We start from the raw sequence: 13,063 nt of genomic DNA, 5'->3' as shown, positions 1-13,063 counted from the left end.
GGAAATAGCTGCATCGGATTTTACTTGTGCTCAAGAGAAGCTTCTAGCAATTGTTCTCTTTTCTCCATTATCTTCCTCCTCGATGAACTAGTTCTTCACGGACTGAGCCACCCAGGCTCCCTTTTTGAACTAGTTCTTGACGAGAACGGAAAACAAAACAACGGTGAGGTGTTTATTCTTGTTTAATTGCAGAGGGAATGAAGAGTTTGGAGAGTAGCTACATGTTGACAAGATGAAGAGCTATGGTTATGGCCACATGTTAAATGAATCTACACTGGCAATAGGAATAAGCTAATGCCCATTTTCAGAAATGAATTAAAAGCTGAAAGTGCCTGTCAATAGACATTATGACCAATGAGATATTCCTATACTTTTACACAGCAATAATTCTTCATTACACTGGGTTTTTCCTCCACACTTGGGAAACACACACACACACACACACACACACCCCGACTAAATATATGCACGTAGTAAACTGAATATGTTCGCATAATCACAAAAATTCTTTTGTGATTTTTAAATATTCCTAATCTTGTTTATGTTAGTATTTCTTAATTTAATCTTACTTACAGAACGTCAGAATGCAAATCTGAATGTTAAGGTTCTCCTCAACATACATTCTGGCATAAGGCAATTATAATTGTCAGATAAAAACTTCACGGATTTGCCCCAAACGTGCAAAGCACTGTGCGTGGCTCAAAAAAGCGTTGCTCAGTTAACAAAAGCCCGATTTATTTAGAGCAAAACACTAGAGAGATTTGTTTGTTCTACTTTGTTTTGTCCACTAATATCAAAGGCACAGATTCATCTTTACATTTCTTCATTTCCTTTTTCCCTAATATTTGCTGTTATCATACACAGAACCATTTTGGAATGAATATCCACACCATCTTTTCTCCCCTAAAAAGTCTACTGAAGACCGCTGACACTCGGTCAGCCTAGCTTTAACCAAGATTTGGAGTTGGTCCGGGAAATTACCAGAGTTCCGTTCAGAACTTCCCGACTTTTTCCTATGATTATTTTACTTCTAGACATGGAGTCATGAATAGAAATATACACTGAGATTATACGAATAGACAAGAACCCTGGAAATGTCCAGCCTTACCATCTCAGAACACAAATCCACCCAAACAAGCTATTGAGGGCTACCAGTCAAATTACATTCTTTCAGGGCCAAACATTTGATAAAAGCAATTTTTAAAAGTCTAACTGTGATTAAACACTCAGGCTTTAGACAGTGAAGACCACCCTGATAGGTAGTGATCTACATACCTCTCTAGAACCAGACCACAGGTCTAGGAAATCATCAACCGTTTCCTCCTCTAAGTTTCAGAAAGAAGGAAACGTGTCAGGATAGGGTGTCAAAGAACGAATGAAATGTCAAAGGAAAGGTGCTGGGTTCTTTAATCTCCCCAAAGTCAAGTCTTCTGATTGGGCTGCTTTCTGCAAGGTGTCTAGAAGTACCAAGTGAGAAGGTCCAAATTTCAGCAAACCATGCAAACAATAGCTCTTCTTTCTTAAAGCCTTACTCTACACCAAGCATTCACCTAGACCACTTTTGGACACACTAACCCATAGACAGGTCTATATTTCATGGTTGGGAAATGGAAGCACAGAGAGAGTTGGCTGAGTCGCCAGCAAACACAGAAACCCTGAACAGCAGAGTGGAAAGGTGAAGCCACATACCTCTGGCTCTGCAGCCGGGGTTCTTCCCCCTGCACTACACTGCACCTGCCTTCCCAGCAGCCATGTTGTCCTGTTTTTCACTGAAATTGTTTTATGGCCAGGTAGTCCTATTTCCAAGTACAAGGCAGCACATGATAGGACAGTGGTAGGTAAGATTGAAATCAGTCCTTTCCTGGAAAATCATGCATGAAGGATCATTGTAAACAAACAGCAATGACCAGTCTCCCTGAACCTGTCACTTTCCTCCCAAATGTTTGGCCTAGAGATCCCAAATCATGAGCACTCTTCCCTAGTGGGTGCCATGTTGCCATAGTGGGTCTTCTCTATTCCCCATATTTCTCTGTAGGCAGAGTAAAAACCTTTCCACCTGCAGACCTTCTAGAATCTGCTCAAATTGCATTTGAAGTCTTCACCTCCTTCGAATGCATAGTTACTGACAGAGCCCACTCTTGGTGGCTGTTTTTGGGGTGGCAATCACAACCATTTAGATGCTGAGCAATGAGAGAGAACGGAGAATGCCTTTTCCGATTTCTCACCTGACGGAACCACCTCAGAATGTTTTAAATAGCCTTATGGATAATTTGATTATAGTATTGTTGTTAGTTTAATTGAATTTTGTGTAAGAAGCTGTCCAACATCAGAGGAGTCAACCCCCACCCCTTTTCGGTGTTACAAGCTCCCTGACACTATTGATTCATGGAAATACTAATGGGCTTAGAAAACATCAAGAGAATGTCATTTCTCATGGTGTTTCTTTCTTCTGAAAATGAATCTCCTGAATTATGGTCTTTCTCCCTGCTCCTTGGCGAGGGAAGAGATAAAACCTGTATAAACAAATTCCCTTCTATGCTGAGAGCAAGTGTTCTGTGTGCACGAGCCGCCGCAGGAAGGGGCTCTCTTCCCCCATTAATTGGGTTTCACAAGCAACAGTTTCTCAACAACCAAACCACAACTTGAAGTGAGTTGAAAGAGATGGATAGTGGCAATAGTCACATCAGGACTTTGTTTTTCTTTCTGGGTTTCATCTCTAGAAATTGTAAACGTTTGAGACCACAGAGTCTGCCCTTTGTTCACCAGGGACTGGGTGAACACAATCTTCCTTTTTCCAAAGTGGGCCCACCAAGACTTTGACAGAGATTCATTTTTGGGGAGAAATGAGGGTGAAGAGGAGGATAGGATTTGGGTCAAATTCTAGTCAAAATGCTCAAGTATTCAAAAAGTAAGACATTTTAGGGACACACTAACATCTTCCCTTTGCTAATTTCAGGCTCCAAAGATAGGCATAAAACATTACAAAGAAATGCTTTTGCCCTACTTGTGTTTCTAGTTTTCCCGTTGCAGGATTTTGTAATTACATTAGACAGCAATATATATTTTGTTCCTCAAGCTTCATTACTTTGGATGGGTATTGTTGAACTGGGGCACTGGTGCCTATATTCAAGGCTCTTTCCTATCAACTTGTCTGTCCGCAATTTGTTGTGTTTAAAAATCCATTTTTAAAAAAATCACCATCTCCCCGCCCCCACCCCCCGCCCATGGAACGGTGGCTGTATTGTTTCGTCCATGTCTATGTGGGACACATTGCATCATTGGCAAACCAACTCTCTGTGGATGCGAGATCACTACTTCCAAAACCAGCTTGAAAACATCGTCTTATGTATTATGTCATCCTACATCATAATGCAATTATGTGTATCATAACATGCTCATTTAAAAAAAAAAAAAAGAAAGAAACCAGCAGATTCATGTTTGTCCATTGAAGAATGTACTCAGAACTTTCTGTGTTGTGAAACGATGAGAACAGACCACCTTCAAGATACCCACCTGCCACTTAAAATGACCTAGTTATAATTAGTAGTAGTCTAGACGCTGCTCTTGGCGTGGGGGGGTCAGTTCAGACGTCACGTTCTTCTGAATAAATCTCTCACTCATATTTGAAAAAAAAAATAGATGGGAATAAAGAAAAATAGCATCTTTGGCCAATTCAAGCAGGTATCTTTTTTTCCTTTTCCTTGACACTTTGCTCATTATACATGATGACTAGATCACAAGATCCATCTGTGGAAAAATACAAAAACGTCCTTTACTTTACAAAACAGTTATTCTAGGCTCAAAAGCCTCTGAACAGCAAATTGAATAGATGTGCTGCGTCTTACTCACTTAACAGATGTAATTTCACAAAAGACTCTTGGGTCTCTGACCCCAGAGAGTTAGAATGCCCACAGGAGGTCCTACACATTAAAGGACACCACCACTCCCCCCTCAGTGATGCTGGCAAGCAAAGGTGTTCATTTCTTAGATCTTCATTTGGTTTTCTGTTCAGAGTTTTAATTGCAAATGAATTTATTTCTCCAGCTTATCTAAAGATCTAATTTCCCAATAGTTTCCTCTGCATTTATATACTCTGTAGTGTTTAGGCAACCCCTGTTATAAGTTTATTAATATTATGTAAGTGTTGTTCTTGTATTTATGTATAGTGTATGTATTGTAAATATACTCAGAGCTTTTTTCCTTTTACTGTAAAATGGTGATTTTCTTTTATTTCTTTTTTCTTTTTTTTTTCTTTTTTTTTTTTTTTTTTTTTTGCCCTATGATGATGTAAAGGGAGACCCTCCTAATGAGATTCTCTCAGAGGATGATTATTCCAGTCTATTCTCAGAGATTTAAATGAACAAGTGTTATCGTTTTTAATGGTGTCTCAGACATATTCTGTTGGTGCATTGCTTTTCTGTATTCAACTTTCCTATGAATTGAGCTGTGAACCGAAATAGAGTTTAAACCTTAACTGTATGCATTTGTATAATTATCTGAATGAAGGCATGAAGGTTAAATAAAGCATTTTGTATGGAACAAAACTCCCTAATTATTACTAAGGCTGACTCAGACACTTTGGAAATAATAGTTATTAACCATTCTAATTAAACCTTTGTTATGAAAAGTTTTACCACTTGTGTATAGTGATTTGAAGCACAGAATGAGATACAGCGTGTACCCAAAAATGAACAGGTTTGGGTTTTTTTTTTTTCTCATAACAATGAGCACCTAAAGAAGGATTCCTAATGTAATAGTTTACTGAATATAAAACTAAAAAGTGGTCCAGAAATATGAAGTGATATGAAAAAGTTAACACCTTTCGGAGCCGAAAATGGAATCTCTATAATTGAATGAATTATTTTTTTCAGATTTTTTGTATCATCTACGTACAGAATGATCCATCTAGCACATGCCAAAGCTAATTTCTGTATATTTTTAAGAAAACTGGATTATGAGGCTTTGAAAATAAGACCATTAATGAGTAGAAAATCTTTGGAATAATAGCTAAAATAAGCACTTGAAGAATCTATGTAAGTATCTTCCTGCATGGTGTCTTTCCATTGAAGATCTACAAGAAAAATCCATTCCACAATGAGAATGCCAGTCAATACTACTCACAATTCTACAGAAAGGTGATAGATGATAATTAAAATTGTAATAATAAAATAAAACTTCATAGATGCTTGGCAGTGTTCTAAGCATTATATTTGTTCCTCTTTATTCATTATGAAAGTTCTGAGTTAGGTTCTGTTATTTCTTAATTTTTACGGAAAAAAAAAAAGTGAGGCACTGAGTTTAGGCAATTGCTCCAGTCAGTCTGGTTGCAGGACTGGTGTCCTATGGGGCTGGAGACAGGGTAGAAGGTGGGGAGCAGGGGCTGAGGTGGGAGAGAGAGAGAGTTAAGAGCATTCAGTATCGTAGAAGCAGTCAACAAATACCTTTGATTATATATGTACATACAAATATTAAAAAAATGAACAAAATACTACCCTTCATCTCAGACTCCACAAACCAGAGTGTAATTTAAGAACTCATAAAAATCAGAGACTGAAGTCATTTGGGGCTCACTTTATTATTTTTTTTTTAAGATTTTATTTATTTATTTGACAGAGAGAGATCACAGTAGGAGAGAGGAAGGGAAGAGATCACAGAGAGAGAGGAAGGGAAGCAGGCCCCCTGCTGAGCAGAGAGCCCGACATGGGACTTGATCCCAGGACCCTGAGATCATGACCTGAGCCGAAGGCAGTGGCTTAACCCACTGAGCCACCCAGGCGCCCCTGGGGCTCACTTTATTACTGACAGAACTCCATTTCCAAATGAACGTGGAGTTCTACAAAGTCGCTCTGTGCCACTCAAAGACCCTGTGGAGAGAGCCACGGGGGAGTGCGTCCCACCCCATCCCCATCCAAACACGCTTCTTTGGCATCAGGATGGAGATTCTGTGCCCTGTTGCTCCGACCTTCCCAAAGCTGGCTGTTCTGAGCACTCTGATGGGGTCTCCCCCAGTCAGAACTTTCCTGATACTTCCATGGTGATCACAATCCCAACTCGGCAAAAGAAATCACTCACTAAAAGATTATAAGGCTTTTTGGAAAATCGAGGCAATAAACCATAAGTGCATTTTTGCTAAATTATTTGTGAAGATTCTAGCTGTGCCATGTTAGACATACTCCATTAAGGCAGAGCCCAACAAATTAGAGAGGTCTGTCTTGTTCTACACTGTGGTGAATGAAGCATGGTAGTAACTTGTAAGGCTGAACCTAATTCATTCAATTACTTCATTTTGGGTATGACTTTGTAACAAAACAGTAAGTTCGACGTTAAATTTATGTCTTCGACCTGATTTTCCAAAAGTCCGCTCTAGGCCAGCTAACAGTCAAACCAGCTCCCTAGTTACGTTTTTTGTTTGTTTTTTCAGTTCATCCCAGGAAACTTTATCATAAAGATAGACCAATGAGACAAATCTCATGGAAGAAATCACATGATACTGTTTGACTCTCAAGGTAACCTCTTTGTTAATATTTCTTCTCTTGAGTGATTCCTGGATACTTCCGCAATAGGTGGGATTAAATGGGTGCTAGATAATTCTGTATCTTCCTCAGTCCTCTCCCTTACTCTGGGTGTTTCATCAAAGCTAGGATTTCTAGTCCAAGTCTTAATGATTTCATTGTTTCTTACTGTCTGCAATATAACGACTACAAAACAACAGCATTAAGTGGTTAAAAGTACAGAAACGGCAATGTGCTTAGAATTGAATACCTTGGGGCTTTATCAAAGAAGAAAAAATATATCAGTGCTAGAACAAAATCATGCTTCCTAAAAAATAATTTTAGTCCCAGGTGGCCACTGATGGTTTTCATACCATATAGTGTATTGTCTTCCCACCAAAGTTGCACGGTTTCTTTCTACACAATGAATTCCTTGTACGTTGTCTGACTGCTGTCTGGATGTAATATATTTCTCTCCCAACAGTGTAATAAGTGTAATTTACATCACTTCCTGTTTAGTCTAAATTCACCAATGAACGCCTACACAGCTCATACACTTGAGTGAATATCTATTTCTGAAATAAATCGCATTTTCCCTGTAGAGGAACATTTTTTACATGATCTTTTTCTTTTACAGTTTCATTGTGTTGAATTCCTGCGTGTGTGTGTGTGTGTGAGACAGAGAGAGAGAGAAAACTGTTTTATGAGCCCATGATGACATCAGCAACATTAGACTCCAGCAGGTATGCTAAAAACAGGTTCACTCAGGAATGTCCCCAAATTGCTTAAACATATGGATAGCCATCATGATGCCCCCTTTTGTTATAGCTACAGTTCATGTGAATATATTGGAATCCATTACCCTGGAGAGGATTGCAAATCTGTGCCACGAGCTACTGTGATATCTGTGTACCTTGGAGCTTTCAGACCATACCAAAGACTCTGGTCAGTTCTAGCATCTGGAGAGTGGCCTTGCTGCTGCCCCAGACTCCTCTGAACTCTTAAGCTTGATCATAGCCCAGGTCGGGAGGTAGATGCGGTCCTGAGGTTTAACGTGGTTGATCATCCTCATGGCCCTTTAAGTTGACATTAACGTGGCCGGTACATTCTGTGGCTGATCTAGGATCTCTGGAGCCTACTTCACCTCTCGTTGCTGATCTGGGGCGATTGATTTGTAATATGTTTGACATGAATTCACATAGTCACTCAGGCAATGATCGTTGGTTCCTTGGTAATATATACAATATTCTGTAGCTAAAGTGAACGTTGAAGTTAGAGTCAATATATCTACAATAGGGGGAGTGGTTGGGAAATTTCATGGTTTATTTGTTCAGACACTCATGCATGACATGTCAATGTTATTATGTTTACTAGGAACAATTTTTACATGCATAAAATAAGGAAAAGCACATATATGAGTTGTTAGTCTGTGTAGGTATTATACTAATTAAGATATAAAATTTGTACCTAAGACATAATGTCTAACCACAAGTAGGATGTAACTTACTACATCCTAAATACACTAGGGTAGAAAATATAAATGAGGGGCGCCTGGGTGGCTCAGTTGGTTAAGTGTCTGCCTTTGGCTTAGGTCATGATCTCAGGGTCCTGGGATCCAGCTCCCCATTAGGCTCCCTGCTTCTCCCTCTCCTGCTCCCCCTACTTGTGGTCTCTCTCTCTCTCTGCGTCAAATAAATAAATAAAATCTTTAAAAAGAAAGAAGGGGGGTGAAGGAAGGAAGGGAAGGGAAAGAAAGTGAAGAGAAAGGAAAAGAAAAAAAGGATAAGGGAAGGGAAAGGAAAATGGATTAGCACCACTAACACTGGCTACGGTGTCCTGGAAGTCTAGTTGTAGACAGAAGCTTTTCCATAACACAGGCAATCAGCTGGGCCTATATAGCATGTGGATGCTCCAGTCCCTAATTCCATACCCAAGCCCTCCCCAAGATTTCTGTGAACTTTGAGGGTATATGCAGCACTGGGAGGAAAGGACGCAAGGCTGCTTGCGTTATCACAATCAACTCCAACTCTTGGTTTTGGGATCATTTTAAGGTCCGTCCTGTCAGCCTCTTCTTTGATTTACTACACAAATGTACACACATACAAACACAAGCATGTGTAAATTGTGTAGTTATGGTTTGCCATTGAAGCGTTGTGTCCCACTACTGACAACTGAATTCATTTAATGGGTCAAGATGAACATTTTCCAAAATTAGGTAAAGAATGAAATGGGACGGTGTAGGATAAGATGGAATGGAATGGAATGGGGGAGAAGAAAGAGCCGAGAAGATGAGGAGTAGCTTTTGTTTTTGTTATGTACACATGGGCATGAGAGTGAGGAGGCCCAATGTAAAAAGTCTCTAGTTGACGGGTCTATCTCTCTCCTTTTGTCCTGCCCAACATCTCCCAGGACAAATCCCGGTGGGTTCATTTCTCACACTGAGCAGGGTATCCATTGTGATGATTAATTTTATTTGTCAGATTCGCTGGGTTATGGTGCTCAGATATTTGGTCAAACATTATTTGGGTTGTTTCCATGAAGGTAGTTTTTTTTTTTTTTAATAAATTAAACATTTAAACGGTGGGCTTTCAATAAAGCAGATTACCCTCCATGATGTAGATGGGCCTCTTTCAATCAGATGAGGGGCTTAATAGGACAAAAACTAACTGCCCCTAAGAAAGAAGGACTTCTCCCAGTAGACACCTTTGGATTTGAACTTCAGCCCTTCCCTGAACCACTAAACCCCTAGCTTGGTAGCCTGCCCATCATATTTTAGAGTTACATGCCTCTGCAATTATGTCAGCCAATTCCTTAAAACAAATTTGTCTACAGATAGAGAGATAGAGGTTAGAGATATAGAGATACACACACACACACACACACACCCTGCTGGTTTTGGTTCTCAAGAGAAGCCTGACTAATGCTTCCTTCTATTTGATTTCTCAGGCTAGTTCTCATCTCCCCGACCTTACCTTTTCTCCTATGGGACCAACCCAGATATTTTGCCAAATAAAGGTAATTCTTTCCTCATGAAAAATTCTGTGGCCAGTTACAGCTTGGAATGGAAATGGGAAGGTCATTTCGTGAGGGATGGAACTCGTATCAGATGCTATGTTTGGCTGTAGTATTTCAACTGACTTAAATTAATTGATTTCCATAACTGGAAGAGCAAAGGTACTGTCATCTTTTGAGCCTTAGTTTATCTCTGAAACTCCTGTCATCCTTGCTCTTTTTGGCAGCTTCTACCTCAGGCTGGCTGTGAGATGGTTGCAAAAGTCCCAGGGCTCCTACCCACGTACAAGCATAACAGAGGAAAAGAGAGACTTGCTCCCAGAAGCAGCAACAGGAAGGAAAATCTGTAGCAAACCTCTCTTCCTATTTCATTGGTCCAAATTCTGAAATAAGCACAGCCCTGAGCCAGTCTTTGGCAAAGGAACCCTTAAATAAGACTTGTTCCCTTGTGCCACAGGTTGGAGTCAACTTCTCTTGAGGCTCATGAGCTTCCTAGGGGAATAAAATGGGTTCAGTGTGACTTGTGGTTTTTAGTCAATTGTTTGTTTTGAAAATTTAAAAACCTTCAGAAAAGTTCAAAAATACAATGGTGAACATCCGTATACCCATCGACAAGTCAGCTAGCGCACTGTCTATACACATTTTTTAACTGTTTAAGTGCAAATTGTGGATGTCTTTTAGACTTCTTCCCTGAGTATTTCTACACCTATCCCTTAACCAGGATATCATCCCATCCGAGTTGTAAAAATATCTCAGTAAAGACCTCTACAGATTTTTAGTTTTGGGGATCCAGATCCCGTCAAGGGAAGGGTCACACGATCACTAGCCTTCCCCACCTTCTCCTTCCTTTTTCCCCCTCTTCTTTTTGTTTTTCTTGATTATTGTTTTTGTTCATTTAGGTTTTTGCTTGCTTGTTTTGATGGTGGTCTTTCATGACTTTGACAGTTTCAAAGAATCTAGGCCAGTTGTTTTGACTGTGTCCTTCCATTTAGATTTGTATCCTTATGATTAGATTCAGATTAAAAATTTGTCAGAGGGAACACTAACCGGTAATGTAGACTGAGTGCATTGCATAGAAGGGATATGGAGCAGGTTTCTCTCATGGTTGACAGTGTGAAATTTGTTCACCATTACAAAACTTTACTACTACTACTTCCATGTGGATTTCATTATATCCTTGAGGGGTTTTTTTTGGCCCTTGAGGTTGACTTTACATCTTTGAAAGAGACTCTGTAGAAGTTACTTCATTTTTAAAGTTAATATATAATTATTAATGTAAAGATTCCAAAGCTTAGTTCTTCCTTAACCTTTTCCTTCAACATCCTAATAGTATTATTGTATTTATAAATCTAGCAAATGTAACACTTGTTGTAAGGTGATGAAAGCAATTCAATCCCTTGGAACATGAAAAACTGAATTTGTAAATTTAATATATATACTTTTTCTTTTATGAAGTTTAATGGATGAACAACAAGCCATTCCCAAGAACTAAATATTTTCATTAATCTATAAACTTTAGATATGATGATTCTTAAATTCTCTAAATGTTCTGACTTTGCATATAAATTTTTTATAAGATTCAACTTAAAATTTAAGAAATTTAAGCCATTGCTTAAATTTCATGTTTCCAATTAGATTCATAAGGTTAGCTTCTAGCAGGACATACTCTGTTATACTCTTAGTTGCTGTGTCAAATATGCACAAATTTCTTTTTTTTTTTTTAAGATTTTATTTATTTGAGAGAGAGATTGAGAGAGCGATCATGAGCAGGAAAGGAAGGATAGAGGAAGAAGCAGACCCCTCACTGAGCAGGGAGCCCGATGCAGGACTCTATCCCAGGACCTTGGGATCATGACCTGAGCCAAAGGCAGACGCTTAGCCGACTGAGCCACCCAGGCGCCCCTAGGCACAGATTTCTTACACAAAAATATTAACACCATGATTATGATTCTTAAATATTTCTATACTTAATCATAAACTGTCTTGGGGTTAAAGGGAAACAATTAGAACATTTCAAATAGTTTGGGGTTTACCTTCTCAGATAATGAAGTTGCTTGAGACTGGAGATCTCATTTGAGATACAGGTATAGTATTAACACGGATGGAAAACCTATTGGGTTATAAACATGGACCCCTATTCATAATGTGAACTATAACTTAGCAAGAGTACTTGGGTGGCTATGTACTTCACATCCCCAGGCTAAATTTTTTTATTAGCAAATTTTTCCATATTCTCAGGGAAGTCTGTACATACCCACATATACACACGTACACTCCCAATGCAATTCTACTTGATTGAATTTGCATTTATTTGGGTTTATACACTTGATTATACGCTATACTCCTGAAGACTTTGGAATAGGATGGATTTTTTTTCTTATAATCATTCCTATCAAGTAGGGTTATAACTCTCGCCAATATGAAAGTGACCATGCGAACACACAGATCTAAGACAGTGGTTCTTAATAAGGGCACAATTTGCATGGCCAAGGGATATTTATCAATGACTGGAGACACTCTGATTATCATGACTGGGACAAATAGCGCTACTGGCCTGTGGATAGAATCCAAGGATGCTACTTAACATGTAGCAATGCTCAGGACAGTCCCCCATAACAAAGGATTCTTCTGTCCAAAGTGCCAGAAGTGCTGAGGTTGACAAACTCTGGTCTAAGGTTATGTCAAAGTCATTAGGTTCCCAGATGCAACCAACTTTATTCACTCTAACCTGCAGAAATGGCAGTGGGAGCAATTAACAAAGAACTGAATAGATGGACAGTACTGGGGAGATGGTGAACCCCTGCACTCTGTGTTCCAGCAATAGTCAGACCTCTGTACTGGAACGGACCTACATTCCATGCCTGCATACATGTCACCCTAGCCTAGAACTTTGTTTTCTGTGTGTCTACTTAGTGAATTCTAATGTATTCATTACTTCCCCTATATAATCTCGGAATCTATTACCTATCCGGCTAGGAAGTGACAAGAATTTCCTCTTGTGCCTTAAACATACATCAAATATTGCACTTATAATGCTGTAAATACCTATTACATATCTTCTTTTTAGCTACATTGTAAGCTGTTTGAGAGCAGAAGTTGTGTTTTCCTGGTCTTAAATCCATAGAGTCTGGCACAACCTGCCACTCAATATATATTTGATGGGTACATAAATGATCCAATTTATAGATAGGACTTTAACAAGGAGAATAGAAATAATGAATTGGAAGGGTACCTTTGAACTAGATCACAGAGGACCATAAAGGCTAAATTCTGGAATTTGGTCTTTATTATTTAGGGAATAGAGAGTGAGTGATATTTTTACTTCTGAAGATGAATGTTCTGGTAAATTTTTTGGAAAATTAAGTCATATTTTAAATGCACTCTCTTACACACACATAAATATATTTGATTTTCTTAAAGAAAGAGCATAATAATATAACTAATAACTTCAAATTATTCACATCAAAATTAACATCAGTAGGAGACTTAGCAAAAGTATTCCATAATCTTTCACTGCAACTTCCCGATATGTATTGTTATGATAAAATATGAATTTTTTA

The sequence above is a fragment of the Mustela nivalis genome, assembly GCF_964662115.1.
Source record: "Mustela nivalis genome assembly, chromosome: 15".
In the NCBI taxonomy this organism is placed as follows: domain Eukaryota; kingdom Metazoa; phylum Chordata; class Mammalia; order Carnivora; family Mustelidae; genus Mustela; species Mustela nivalis.
The sequence above is the reverse complement of the archived record's forward strand: the minus strand, read 5'-3'. Positions refer to the sequence as shown.